At 42.2% G+C, this 16,116-nt stretch overlaps 1 protein-coding gene across 7 annotated transcripts in view; it reads right to left on the bottom strand.

Annotated features, from left to right (window-relative positions):
- CDIN1 (CDAN1 interacting nuclease 1) overlaps positions 1-16,116 on the bottom strand; it is a 214,571-nt gene that overhangs the window by 116,682 nt on the left and 81,773 nt on the right. The window lies entirely within an intron of this gene.

The following is a 16,116-nucleotide window of genomic DNA, read 5'->3' as shown; positions in this document are numbered from 1 at the left end:
TGTTAAAAGTTAAACTCCATCCAATTGAAGAAAAAGAAAGGCAGGGGATAAAGAAGGACACTGGAACATATAATGGTATGGTACATTATCGTATATTTTATTTATCATCTGCACTATTCATTTATAAAGTTTTAGTAAACGTTTAGTTGCAATTTAAGTAGGATAACAAAAAAAGTAAAAAAAAAATTTAAATTTAGCAATTTTTGTTACAGATAGTGAAGCAGAAAAAAAAGCTAAAAAGAAAAGCTAAGGAAATTGAAACTACTGGGAAATCTGCAGAGCAAAATCCTAATAATTTAATACTCACAGATAATATAGTTGTTGGATTAAGAAAACTGATATTCCAGGTGCGACCAAGTTTTTGATCCGTCCATTAAACAATTTTTACTTAACACATCTGTGTACTTGTATATAGACAGCCCAGAAATGACCTAGTTTGTGCAAAGAGGACTTGGTCTGCTTCTAAATACGATATGACATATGATTTCATATTGGGCGACTTTTTTCCTTTCCATTGCTATTAGGGTTTTCTTGCTTTTCGGAATCCAGGCACTTTAGCAATATAAAATGAGATGTTAAAAATATACTGCCGGAGAGTGCATTTTTGGACTCGTTCTATCACAGTGGCTGCTTTTCTACTGATGAAGTTCTGTCTGGAAATTCTTATGAGAAAGATAATGATATTATCTGTGTCAGGTGAGGACAATACGAGCTCCTCTAACTCTGGGCATGACTATTTCACTGTAACAGGAGGAATATGTATACAGTTTATCATGCTTCTCTATTGCTGTGTGCATGAGACCTTAGATTTTATGGGGTTATCCAGGGACTCTCCATTGCCTTTTGAAAGGATGAACACAGGTGCGGTGGATCCCAATTTTTCAAGCCATGTTTGTATATTTAGGGAACCCAGATCTGCTTCTATATCTGCCGACTTCCGAGTAGTAGGAGGGACTACATAGTGATAGTCATACAGTGATCCATCAAAGTATGGGCTTTATCCTTAGGCTGCATTCACACGTGGTGTTTTGATTGCATTCTGAATAATTACAAATCAGTAATTAAAAGGCTCCACCCCCAAATCAGACATTGAGGCTCATTTACTAAGGGTCCGTGGAGTGCATTTTTGACGGGTTTCCTGACGATTTATGATTTGCTCTGCATTTTAACTGGGGTTTTTGGCGCATGCGATCAGATTTTGGCGCATTGTCGCCGGCTTTCACGCGACACAAATCGGGGGGCGTGCTGTCGGACGATCCGACTGATTCGGACAACGCGCAGGATTTAACATCGTAAACTTTGTCGCAAGACATGCACTTACAAGCACTGGGTAGAAGAAGGTGAACTCCGGCGGACCTCAGCGGGGAAGCAACAGATGCAGGATCTCGGGCGCACACCGGACCGTCCGGATCGGGGATCGCAACAGGACCAGGTAAGTAAATGTGCCCCATTGAGTTACTCAGGTAATACAATGTTAACTCGGTGTGTGATTGCGTTTCAAAGAGCAGTCGAATCGCCACGTGTGAAAGCGCCCTTAGGAGGGACAAATGCCATCACCGTCTCATGGTCACATGATGTGGTATCAAAATGTCATAAAAAATTACCCTTCTGGCATCACATAACTATCGACTATGCTGAAGGAACCTTAAAACGGGGAAACTGAATATATATAGCGGTGAATGGCTTGTAATGGGAGGTTGGACACTAGGGTTCCTGTCTTGTAGTCACATGACGTGGGGTCAAAATGTCACAGCAAGTGACCCTGTATGGCTATTTCCTGCATCACAACACCATGGACTATACTGAAGAAAGATGAGAGCAGCAAAATTGAACATATATTAGTAAATTGCTTGAAATGGTTAATTTTAATAGCGTGCATTAATGTTTCCCTGGATAACCCCTTTAACTCAAGTGATCCAAATATACATCTTAATCATGATACTGATATACAGATGCATTCAATGATGTTAACCTTCCCTGTACAGTTTGAGATATGACAAATGGATCATATTTAAGTTCATGGTAATTGTAGAATCATTAAACGTGATATATTTAGTGTATTAGGGACTTGACATCATGCCACCGGCTGCTGGAAATCCTCATGCCCAGCCAATGCCGGGAGCCAGTCTGTCTCTTAAAAGGGTTTGAAGTTTTACATATATAAGCAGTGGACACTTCAGCCTCATCTAAAAACATAAATAAGTTATGTCATCGATTCTCAAAAAAGTTACAGAGTCTCTTTAGAAAATAGTTTGTGTTCCCTGTTGTTAAGTATTGGATATGTGACCACGGTCTTCCTGGACTATAATGCTGCAAATCATACAATGGAAGGGAGAATGCCATCAAATTTTGTTGTTGCATGCAAGGTATCAAAAATATAAAAACGATTAGGTAACCCCCAGGGCTATAGCTGGCAAGGTTATCATGTCACCTTAAAGAGGACGCTTCACTTTCACCAGCTCCAACTCTTCGCATCCTTTAAAGGGGTTGTCCGAGAGTTCTGAAAAAAACTAAAGGTGGCCTAAGAGGGTGCTGCTTAAAAAAATTAAAGTCCTACTTACCTTCTGGTGCCCTCCGGTATCTAGCGCTGCTGTTGCTCCGGTCCGGGCGCCATGTAAACAAACATGGCCACCGAAGCAGCGCTGGATTCAGCTTCCGGCCGGCCGCGGCCGGCACGCCTACCCGTCACAGCATTGGCGGCTCCGGCCGGAAGGTGATACCGGAGGGAACCAGAAGGTAAGTAGGACTTTATTTTTTTTAGCAGCGCCCCCCCGGCCACCCTTAGTTTTTTTCTCAGAACTCGGACAACCCCTTTAATACAGCGGCTGTCGAGCCATGATACACCCGGTCCAGGGTAGTGTACAAATAACGTTCTAGGTTCCCCGAAGCAGCAGCAGTCCTCTTCTCTTCTTCTCAGCCACTGGAGCTGGAAGCTGCAATGTGATGAGATCCAGCGCCACAAGAGGAGAGGTCTGCTGCCGCTTCACGGGGTGTGGAAAGGTAAGTATATGATTTTTTTGGTCCATTTTTATTTTACAAATAAAGGGACGTGGCTACAGGAAGCCATTGTAAGTAGGGGGCTTGGCGGCTAGAGAAATGGGGATATTATAATGCTCTCTTTTCTGTAGGCCCCATCATTATAAAGATAGGCCACATAGATGGGGGTATTATCAGGGGGTGTATGCAGGAAAGACAGCATGATAAAGGGAGCAACTGTAGGAAAATGGGCATGATATTAGATTTTTACTATATAATTAATTATTTTTTTTCACAGGGTAGGGATTGAGGATAGATACTTATGTTCTTTGCATTTCACCCAATCTCCAAGAGAGCAGGGCCGCTGCACCGCTCTCTCCCTCTCCATGTTCGGCATGAAATGAGTATTACTGCAGGACCTATAGTGATGTCACTAGCATGTGACCGATCACATGCTTCCTGCATCACTGTTCATGAGGCCTGGAGATGGAGTCAGAGAAGTTTTCACTGGGACTGTGTAAGAAAAAGAGCTGCGTCTGTGTGACAGAGTGAATGGATGTAGCAATGCAGAATGTGTTCATGTGAGTGAATGTATAGACATAGCAGAGCTGTGTGCGAGTGAATGGATGAAGCAGAGCAGTGCTTTTGTGTGAACAACAGGGATTTTTGAATCTGTGTCACATATTTTTCCTTTTATTGGATGTGTAAAGCACTATGGAATATAAAGATTATTATTGTTAATCTGGGGTGTGTCTTATAGTCCAAAAAGTACAGTAATAATAATAATTCTTTATTTATATAGCGCACACACATTCTGCAACGCTGCACAGAGCTTTCCAAATCAATCCCTGTCCCCATGGGGCTCACAATCTAATCAATCTACCAGAATGTTTTTGGAGTGTGGGAGGAAACTGGAGGACCCGGAGGAAATTTTAGCATCCGTGGTTGATCCATCTCACAGAGGGTGATGATTACCCTCACCTGGTGCACAGGAAAAGCCTGAGGCTACTACAGGCTGCTACAGCTACTTCAAATGGAAAGAGGATCCGGCACTCACGATTTAGGTGAAGATATACTTTTTTTTATTGGTTAAAATCCGACATAGCGATCACATAGCTTAGTCATGATCCCGAGGAAACCCATGCAAATACGGAGAGAACATACAAACTCTTTGCAAAAGTTGACCCTGGCACTTGAACCCAGGTCCCCAGCTATGCAAGGCTGTAGTGTTAACCACTGAGCTACCGTGCTATGATATTAATCAACACGATTCTATGCAATAAGTGTCATGGCAGGTAAAAAGAATCATATATTTGGTAAAAAATATTTTAAAAAAATCCTGTGAAACATCAGAGCAGCTGACTTGGGATTTTTAGGAGCTGCATAAATCGTTAACCCCGTCCCTCCTTCGGAGCAATATACTACATAGCAGAGAAGCGCTTTAAGGTTACGGATAGCTCCAGAACTCCATTCCAGCTGTTCATTGTTTTACAAGAGAGAATAGGATGGAGAAGCAGCAGTACGGGGGTGGTATACCAAGCAGAGGAGGGTAAGAAAGAAGAAAGGAGGTAGCGGTGGGGGGACGACTGAAGGGGAGATTGCTGACAAAGCTTTGTTCTTCCTCCTAACTGCTAAAACCTGGAAGGCACACTCCTCATATTATTTTCAGCTCATTTTTCTCCTAGACTGGTTCATCTGAAATACCTTCCTCCCGATCTATAATGGCATGGCCGTTCAGCGGAGAAACGAAGAGAGAGTTATATTTTCCCCTTGAGTTAGGACGCCTTGTGAGAAATGATAATGGGTAATCAATAAAGTGGGAAATATGAGGCCACAAACTTTATGAAGCCAAAGAGACGTATTACTTCTGAACAACACTTATTTTCCTTAACAAAGTCACTACTAAGGCTGTACCTAATAATCTGAAGGAAAATCGAAAGAGCTGCTACCACATCAGCAATATTGGCAACTTATTCCACTTTAATGGCATTTTGATTGATTTTTCAGCCTAATGGTAGTTTTATAGATTTGACGCTGCTCCTGCAAAATAGTTGTGTGTGTAATAAACATCCCTGAAGGCAAACACTGACCATTAAGGCCCTTGTCTTACTAGGGAGTCGTAATTGAAGCATGGCCCACACCGCCGCTGGCTTTTAAATTTTTTTTTTTTTTTTTTGAGATTTGTTAAAAAAAAAAAATAAAAATAAAAACCTTTTCTTTCTCTGGTCAACCTCAAAAATCTCATCACTGCATCCACGGCTTATTAAGAGGATGATGCTTTGTGTATTAAAAAAAAACTAAAAAGAAAAAAACACCATAAACAGGCTGACCTTGACTATGACTTTGGGTGTTTCAGTAAAGCACTGACCTGCCGGAAAATGGAGACCTTGGCGCTAATAAATCAAGTACGTCTTAAAATGAGTTACCCTAATGCTCATTCATCATAGCTGCAATGCCATTTGCAGAACTGAAAAGGAAGGGGGGGGGGGAGGAAAGTTGTCTAGCCTCTACTAACCCTGAAGCAAATAAAAACCATTTAACACCTTCACTTAATGCATTGCAGGTCTCTCGGCACTTAAAAGGTTAAATGACTTAAGTGGTCCCCAGTGTGAATCACAACAAGCCATTCCTTTTTTTCTCCCCCCCTTCTTTTTATTTTCTCTCCCTATCCCTCTTATAAGAAAAGTGCTTCATTAACCTGGAAGGGTCAAGTGCAACAAACATCCTGCGGTGTAAAGCAGTGGATTAAACTCTTGGTGCCATCACCTCCTGCCACCATCACAGGCAGGTTATCCTACAGCTTGTTCAGAGAAAGATCACAGAGAAAGAAATGCGCCTGCCAGATTGGAATGTAGTCACATGGTAAAAATTGGGTATTATTAGTTTCGTGATCAGTAACAACTTCTATGGGACTGTACCGATTTTGTTCTCCTATCTACTTAGCATGCAGAGAGGAGAGTGGAAATATCCATCCTCAGAATTAGGTCTCACATACATATGCGCACACAGGCACAAGTGTACACACACATACATATACACACATACAAGCATGCGAGCGCGCACACACACAAGCACGCGCACACACACAAGCACACACACACACAAGCACGCGCACACACACAAGCACGCGCACACACACACACAAGCACGCGCACACACACAAGCACGCGCACACACACACACAAGCACGCGCACACACACACACAAGCACGCGCACACACACAAGCACGCGCACACACACACAAGCACGCGCACACACACACAAGCACGCGCACACACACAAGCACGCGCACACCTCTTATCTTTGTAGAAACATGCACACACTACAACCCTAACCAATCAGGGCGTTGGCATGATTCTATTTTGGTCAATACTACAAGATATAGGCGATATATTAATTCCATTTTGCATTCTTAGCCTAGGATACAAAATAACTAGTATTGAGTGGGGATGACCCCAGAGGTCGTTAAAAGTTAGGGTTTGGGTTAGCCTCAAAGCCCACGATCAGTGCTGGCAACGATCACAGCCCATACCTCTTTAACTGCTGCTGGCAAAGTTGCCAGCGGCATTTAAATTGCTGCAGCCACACGTGCCAACCCAGCAGTGCAAGGTGCCACCATATTGGGGAGGATCGTGCCTTCCCAATGACATCATCGAGAGCGACAGCCCTCTCCAAAGCGTGCATACTTTAAATGCTGTCTGGGACTTTCCAGCTGCAGATAACATTGACTAGTGGGGGTTCAGATGAGGTACTGAGCAGATCTTTAAAATTCAAACAGATTTTTACTGTGTCTGCTCATCACTAAATATAACCTTTAGGCTAACTGCGCAAGTTGTGAAAATCTGCTGGAGCATAATACAGTAGCATTCAAGTAAATGTGATTTGGAAAAAATAATGTAGACAATGTTTTTTTTAGGACTCAAAATAAAACAAGGCTCATGTTACTTTTCTTGTGCGTCCTCACTGATTTTTCCATACGTTTTTTTTTCCTTTTTTAATGCATCCAAACCAAAGCCCAACCCCTGGGACTACACAGAGCATTCTATCAGGATGCAAGAGTAAGTTTTAACACACAAGCATATTGTAATGCAAATTCTTACAAAAAGCAGAAAGGCATATTTGCACTGCAGGTGTGATTGGCTTATGCAACCTGTTTTTAGTGAAAATTAGGTCCCTGGTGATAGTTTCCCTCTAAATAAAGATTTTTTAAAAAACTACACAAGACTGGGATACAGTAAAGATGTATCAGGAATACTAACAAAGGTTAGCTATAGTTGTGGTAGGGATTTGGAAGGTGGTAAACTCTCTTTTATTAAAGCGGATGATCTTTAACAGAAGAAATGTTTTCATTTCTGTAGTACAGTACGAGTCCTGCATTGTAACATACATGCTGATAAGATATCATGACATTATACATTATATTTTCTCACATGTGCATTACATAATACCACGGCTTGGTTAACATTCGATTTATCATTCCTTTCAACTTTATGCTCACGTAAAAAGAAAACTGAAAATATAGCGCACCACCTGTACATATAAATCGTGGAGTTCCCTCTGACCTGTACGATACTGATGACAAACCACAGGAGCTGGATTATTTGAAGCAAGAAGGAGCACGGTGGGATGTAAATAGGACCTGCACCTGGATCTGGCAAGTATGCACACAGTGAAGTCAGTCCCTGCCAGGTGTCAAGTGAAGATGTAAAATATCTCCTGCGGTGACTTATGGAAATAAACTGCATAAGGAGAGAAGGTAATAAGCAAAAACTGATGCAATAAACTTTACCTCTCAGTATAAATTATACATAATCACCGGCGTAATCTCTGTGTACATACATATGCATATGATCAGTCATCCTCTGCTTAATCCAGCTTTCTTTACATTGAAAAATTGTGTAAATGATGTAACGATCCATAATATTTGGGTATAGGAAATGAGTAAATATAAACATATACATATAGATGATATGTAAAGAGATGTAGCATGACACAATGGGGCAGATTTACTTACCCGGCCCATTCGCGATCCAGCGGCGCGTTCTCTGCGCTGGATTCGGGTCCGGCCGGGATTTATGATGGTAGTTCCTCCGCCGTGGCAGGTGGCGCTGCTGCGCTGAAGTCCGCTGGAATGCCTCGAAATACACCGGCCTATTCCTGGATGAAGGTGAGTGAAATTTTCGCGACAAAATTTTTTTTTTAAATGCGGCGTTTTTTCCGAATCCGTCGTTTTTTCCGCTCGGCCACGCCCCCGATTTCCGTCGCGCGCATGCCGGCGCAGATGCGCCACAATACGATCGCGTGCGCCAAAATCCCGGGGAAATTCAGGTACAATCGGCGCAAATCAGAAATATTCGTGTAACACGTCGGGAAAACGCGAATCGGGCCCTTAGTAAATGACCCCCAATATCTCACACATTTGCCTACTAACATCTAAAACATGTCAGGCAACTTTTAGGAATCCGCTATCATGTGTAGATGTAGTGGTCTATAATATGACATGGCATATTATAGTCCGATGTGGTGTCATCTCTTATCTACACATGACAGCCGATTCCTAAAACTTGCCTGAAATGTCATGCTTCTCCTTCTACAGGGGATAAATGTACAGGTCCTGATTTCAGATCCAGAGAAGGGAACATGCTATAAAGTCATATAAACACCGCAGAGAAGAGGAGATTCCACTCCCTTATCTGAATCTCACCAACTGAAAAGCAGCAGCATAGAGGATATTATACAGCAGTCCTGTAAAAAAAATAAGTCAACAACCTCTCTCTTTTCATAGATAGAAGCTGTAACTTGTCACCTCAGTAAGGCCAAAAATAACGAACCTTTCTCAAGATTTTAGCCATGAATTGAGTGTAAAAGGATGAAGAAGTGGGTGATACCGCACATGGAGAGATCAATAATTTTCATTAATAAAATAAATAAAAATGTTTAGAATGTTCACCTGTTATATTAAATTCTACAAAGATTGCTAAAATAACAGTGTCCACTAAAATCCCAATGGGGCTTATTTACGAAGGGTCGCTGATCGCACTGTGTTCGGACTGTTCATGGTTTTCGGGATTTGAGCAGCTTTCACAGGTATTTAACAGGTGTTTGCGCTGGGATTGTGTTGCACGCGATCGGATTGTGTCGCAGCTGCGCTGACTTTCATGCGACAGAAAACGGGGGGCGTGTCATCGGACGATCCGACTGATTCGGACAGAGCGGAATTTAAGATTCAAATTGTGTCGCAAGACAATGTACTTACACGCACCAGGAAGAAGGTGAACTTTGTCGGACCTGAGCGGGAAGCGACACATGCAGGATATCGGGTGCACGATCTTAGTGAATCACGGCACAGTGCAATATCCTCGGACAATGCACTTTTGTGAACTCCGCGGGACCGGGTAAGTAAATGTGCCCCAATGTCTTGTATATTGGTAGGGAATACAGATAAGCAGACCCGAAATTTTGTAACGCAGCCTACACCAGACTCCGCTAGCAACAAAGCATGGCTGTGATTGGCCAGGTGGACACCTGGTGGACACACCCAGCCAATAACAGCCATGTCTAGTTCCTAAGGGCCTAAAGCGGTCTGATTGGCTGCTCTGCAAGCCATCAAGCAACATGTCTGTATTAGGTGGAGCTGCAGAATCTAAAGTTCTGATCCAATCATCTCTAATGTAAATATAAAGATTCCAAAAATATATTAAATTAGAAACTTTTGGAAGGTTGATGTTATACACTATTGGATAAAACCTCATTAGCTGATACATGTTGCTCAGATAGAAAACATTATTTATACCAATTATTTTTCATGTCTGGCCATTTATCATAAAAAGGATAGCATGATCATTTCTGATCCTAGTGGGGGTCAGATTAGATTTGGTAAAGCAGCTTGGTTTTGAGTGCACTTACCATCCATCTGCAGGAAGCCAGCCGGACAACGGATGTCACAGGAAGTCCTGTTTTCTGTTGCCGTGGGTCACATGACCTGTGGCTCGCTGTGCCTCCACAAAAATCTTTATTAGGCTAAGTATAATGTGGGATATTTTATCTTATAGTCACCCCTTAAAGGTTTTAATTAGTGGATATCTAATTTAAATTATTTGAAATAAGTTGCCTACTAATTTCTTATCTAAGACATAAACCAGAAAATAATAAACATAAATATTTATATAGCAAGAACATATTTCACAGCTCTTTACAAATCACTAGAATGTCTTAAAGGGAACCTGCCATGAGATGAGTGCTGCCCTACTAAGGCAGGAAATTATAGAGGGAGAGAAGCAGAGCTCTCAGATATTTAGGATTAAATAACATGGAGTAGGATTTACAAAAGAAAAGCAGAATGAATATTGACAGGACTCCTGGAAGCGTCAGGCCAGAGAGTTCTCCACCCACACACAGTGACTGACAGCTCTTATAGAAGCTCTTATAGAAGTATAGGCACACATCTGGCATTAACTATGGCACAACTCTTCTCCGTTGGGTTCTTCATGGCATGAATTTACGGGACTGAGCAGTTACATACACACAAATCATCCATCATCAATCCTCCACTGGACAATGGAGCAGTGGAAGGATGTTTTTTGGAGTGACAAATCCCACTTCTCTGCCTGATGGAATACTCTGGGTTTAGTGAACAGCTCTTCAGATTTGGTTAGAGCTCACCCTCGAGTAATATGGAGCAGTAGGACATCTGGGGCTTTTTACCACCAAAGTATGGGTTTAATGAATGTCTGGAGAACTTTACTTGCAAACTGTAATGCTTTTTTCGGGGCAGATAACTTTTATTAAACTGCTCAATGCACTATACAGCATATTTACCCTTAACATTGTGCATCAAAATACAACATTCACATGAAAAGTCAAACAGTTCCCCCAATCAATCCCCTCCCCCTTTTCCTATCCTAGTCCAGCCAATACTGCTCCCTACCCCCACCTTCCTCACGGGTGAAATGGCAAACATCTTCCCCTTCACCAGGAAACACCAAAATCAAATCACCATCGAAGTAACCTTCCAGGGCCCATTCTCACCCAACTGCTTCCTCAAACTTGCGCACAGACTTCGCTTGATATGCATTTTCAATTCCATCCAGGTAGTACTATTAAGAAATACATGGACCTCCCACATCCCCAGTGGGTAACTATCCGACTAATGTCTGCCTATACTTTTTCTCACTTGATACAATTATTTTCGAAATTGCCAATCGCTCCCCTTAAGTCCTTCTACGCAGCCCAACATAAATAAATTAGGGTCCCTCGGGAGTAACCACAAAAACCCTCTGAATCTTCTGTAGCATTTCCCCCAACAACAGTGAACTGTAATGTTTGATGATGGAGGAAAAATACTACAAAGTTTTCAGGGATTGGCCAAGACAAGTGAACAGTTGTTCTAACTTTGTGGGTACAGTTTGGAGAAGAACATTTTCTGTTCCACTTTTATTTGAGAAGCTAAATATTTTTACTTATTATAGAAAATATTACAGGGAACCTGTCACCATATTTTTTCACAAATATATCTAGTGACAGGTTCCCATAGAGCCCAAGTTACGAACTGACACTTCTTTTAGCTAAAAATTGTTTTCCATCAGATCCCTATATAATCAACTTTTTAATTTTGCCTGGTATCCAGGGATATTTATAGCAAGTTGAGGGGGCATGGCCCCCCTCAGCTGACATCATCAATGGCCCTTTAGCCTCCTCGGGCTAAATCCAGCAACTCATCCCTTTCTCAACATTCAGCAGTAATGTGATGTGACCAGGGTGATGTCATCAGAGGTCCTTTAGCCTCTTATTATTAGCAAACTATACCCCATGCATATACACTCACCGGCCACTTTATTAGGTACACCTGTCCAACTGCTCGTTAACACTTAATTTCTAATCAGCCAATCACATGGCGGCAACTCAGTGCATTTAGGCATGTAGACATGGTCAAGACAATCTCCTGCAGTTCAAACCGAGCATCAGTATGGGGAAGAAAGGTGATTTGAGTGCCTTTGAACGTGGCATGGTTGTTGGTGCCAGAAGGGCTGGTCTGAGTATTTCAGAAACTGCTGATCTACTGGGATTTTCACGCACAACCATCTCTAGGGTTTACAGAAAATGGTCAGAAAAAGAAAAAACATCCAGTGAGCGGCAGTTCTGTGGGCGGAAATGCCTTGTTGATGCCAGAGGTCAGAGGAGAATGGGAAGACTGGTTCGAGCTGATAGAAAGGCAACAGTGACTCAAATCGCCACCCGTTACAACCAAGGTAGGCAGAAGAGCATCTCTGAACGCACAGTACGTCGAACTTTGAGGCAGATAGGCTACAGCAGCAGAAGACCACACCGGGTGCCACTCCTTACAGCTAAGATCAGGAAACTGAGGCTACAATTTGCACAAGCTCATCGAAATTGGACAGTAGAAGATTGGAAAAACGTTGCCTGGTCTGATGAGTCTCGATTTCTGCTGCGACATTCGGATGGTAGGGTCAGAATTTGGCGTCAACAACATGAAAGCATGGATCCATCCTGCCTTGTATCAACGGTTCAGGCTGGTGGTGGTGGTGTCATGGTGTGGGGAATATTTTCTTGGCACTCTTTGGGCCCCTTGGTACCAATTGAGCATCGTTGCAACGCCACAGCCTACCTGAGTATTGTTGCTAACCATGTCCATCCCTTTATGACCACAATGTACCCTGTAACATCTGATGGCTACTCTCAGTAGGATAATGCGCCATGTCATAAAGCTGGAATCATCTCAGACTGGTTTCTTGAACATGACAATGAGGTCACTGGACTCAAATGGCCTCCACAGTCACCAGATCTCAATCCAATAGAGCATCCTTGGGAAGTGGTGGAACGGGAGATTCGCATCATGGATGTGCAGCCGACAAATCTGCGGCAACTGTGTGATGCCATCATGTCAATATGGACCAAATCTCTGAGGAATGCTTCCAGCACCTTGTTGAATCTATGCCACGAAGAATTGAGGCAGTTCTGAAGGCAAAAGGGGGTCCAACCCGTTACTAGCATGGTGTACCTAATAAAGTGGCCGGTGAGTGTATATCTAATCAATAAAATCACAGCAGCCTGTATGGACTTCTACTCACCTCCAATGCAGGCATGCAGTGATTTCATTGATCAGATATATATGCATGGGGTACAGTTTGCTAATGTTAAGAGGCTAGAGGACCTGTGATGTCAGCCCTAGGAGGCGACACCCCCCTCAACTTGCTATAGACATATAACAGGTATAATGTCTATGGAAATGGCACTACTACGCTCAATGATTTACTTGGAGTCATGGGAATAGATACATCTACACTCTTCTGTAACGTGACACTCTGCTACTTTTGGTTGTGCCAATGGGTTTAATGAATAAGTATATGGCTACTGGTTTACTTCCAGAGACTTCCAGGTCTTACCTGCATATATGGTGAAAGTGTCACCAGAATTTGGCTGATTAAGGCCACAAGGCTGCTGTAAAGCATATCACTAAACGTGGTTACTGAGCTTAGGCAAGATGGCTGCCACCACAATCCAGCACATAAAATAAAAAGACAAAAAAAACTACATATAGAAAATGTTTGGAGTTCTAAATTTTAAAAAAATCGGACACATTCCAATTAAAATCTGTATCAAATGGAAAGACCACTATTGTGAAAGTGTGTACACAATCAAAATCTTGGATTTCATTTGTAGATTGAAATAACCCATTACAGTCAACAGATCAAAGGAAGACTTTTGTGCAAAATTTGCCCCAAATTTGAATATGGATTTATGCTACACATGTTCTGCAGGCCGAGATGGAGTAGGAAAAAAATCTGCTAGGTCTTACTTTATCCAACTAAAATAAAAGAGGACTGTAAACTTCTATGGAATTCTGTGAAGGTGTGGATCGGGTTCCAAAAATCCAAGGCAAATATGTGGGATCTGGACCCGTCTTTTCACATTATTATAATCACACCTAGGATTAGATACAGTAACATAAGATCCATCATTCACAATTAGCAAAGCATCTCCCCCTCCCTTCACAATGACCTCTACACAGGTCGTAGAGCATGCCCACAACACTCTCCTATAACTCTCCAGACAACACATTCCTATCTACCATGTGGCTGTAAAGCAACTGTCAAGCAAAATGACCATCCCCGGGTTTTTGGAAAAATTTTTTACAGTAAAATAAATAAATAATTAATTAGGAAAAAAATATGTGGTCCTAATTAGTATTCCTTTTCATAATGAAAGGGGCTTAAAGGAAATCTAACACTAACATCAAGAATTGTAAGCCAAGCACACAGACATGAAGGTACATGCCCCTCTGGCAGGATCTGCTGTTCTTTAAGCTCCTTATACCCTTATTTTAAGAATGAAGGGCTTGAAAAATTATGCAAATTAGCCCGAGGGGCTCCAGCCTCCATTAAAACCTAAGGAGCGTGGAGCACCTGAGGCTCATTTGCACAAAACGAAAAAATAAGAATAAGAAGATAAAAGAAGAACAGATCCTGCCAGAGGGGGCGCACACCAGGATGTCATTGTGCTGGATTTAATTTGCCTACAATACATCAATAGAAACATTGCAAATATCATCCAAAGATGGCTGAATGAAGCCGACTTCTTCCAGATATTCGTATGAACCAGATATTCTTCATTATTAGCATTGTCTTCACATATTAAACAGCCAACTTAATAAGCTTACAGGAAATCTATTACAGGCAAAAAGATGTAACGCAAGAGCCAAAAGGAATCAATCAAAATCCACCATCCATTTGGCATGAGGGAGGATCCTACATTCTGGAAAGCTCCGATGACCCTGTTGTCATTCCGTCCATACAACAAGTGAGAAGCCCTTCTGAGAAATCTCACTCTAATTCCAGAAACATGAAGTTTGAACTCAATTTTATTTTTCATTCCCAATAAATTTGCATTTTCTCTTTGCGAGAACGCCATTAACCAAATTAAAAAAAAATTGGGGGGGGGGGGGAAGGAAACAAAATCTCATTAGAAGGCAACATTTGTCGAGGGTGGAACGCAATAAACAGTAATGAACGACGCTCCTTATTGTTTCTGACACTGATGAGCTTCTGAGCAAATTTGTTTATTAATTAAAAACATTTTTTTTCCTTTTCCTCCCCTTTATTTTTTCTCCCCTCTCTCTGAACGCACATCTCATTGAGTCCCAAAGATGCCCATACATCAAACTTCATCTCCGATGGAGATAATGCGCATCGGTAAAGCTGATTTTCCATGATGAATCTCAGAGCATATAAATTGGCTAATATCTGAAAACATTTACAGATACTAGAGGAATTGACTACTTCTAAGGGATGATGAATGGCTCATTCAAACGCCGGGAGACAGCTCTGCAAATCTCCCCGGCTTCCACAGCCCTCATTTGATTTTCCAATTTACTCCTTTTAAATTTATCTTCCCACTAAAAATAAAAAGTGCTGATATTTTTCCCTTGTGCTGCTCCAGGAGGCGACAGACACGGGAGGGGGGAGAAGCTATTCTGGCAGAACTAATCCCCTTCCACCTGCTACTGCTCACCTGGCAAAGACCTGTATGCTCACAGCTAAGTGTTGCACACAATTCACACACTGCACAATTTATATCAGTACAGATGTAGGACACGGTATAACCACAATCTTTTTGTTGGTACTTCAATATCTCGTTGGTACGGGAAGTGGTGTGGCAACTGAGATTACAAAAGTACCAATCACTGGGGATGACTGGACCCGCTAGGTTCGGCAGCTCCGCCTAACTCGGACATGTTGCCTGATTGGCTGCAGTGCAGCCAATAAGGCAGCTTTCCGCCCCTAACAACTAGGCATGGCTGTGATTGGTGTCCACCTGGCCAATCACAGCCCTGCCTAGCTGTTAGAGCGTAAGGGAGGGTGATGCCACACTTCCCGTTTTTGGTCAGTTTTAAAGCATGCGTTTCAGTCAGTTTAAAAACGCATCCGTTTTTGACCGTTTACCATGTTTGGCTGCTTAGAACCTATTTATCTATTATGTCTAAAATTATCCAATAGATAAACAGGTTCAAAGCAGCCAAACACATGGTAAACATTAAAAAAACGCATGCTTTAAAACTTACAAAAAACGGGACGTGTGGCATCACCCTGAAGCTTCCTGGTTGGCTGCTCTGTAGCCCATCA

Source organism: Engystomops pustulosus, chromosome 7 (genome assembly GCF_040894005.1).
Source record: "Engystomops pustulosus chromosome 7, aEngPut4.maternal, whole genome shotgun sequence".
NCBI lineage: Eukaryota > Metazoa > Chordata > Amphibia > Anura > Leptodactylidae > Engystomops > Engystomops pustulosus.
This window is presented reverse-complemented; position numbering and strand designations above follow the sequence as displayed.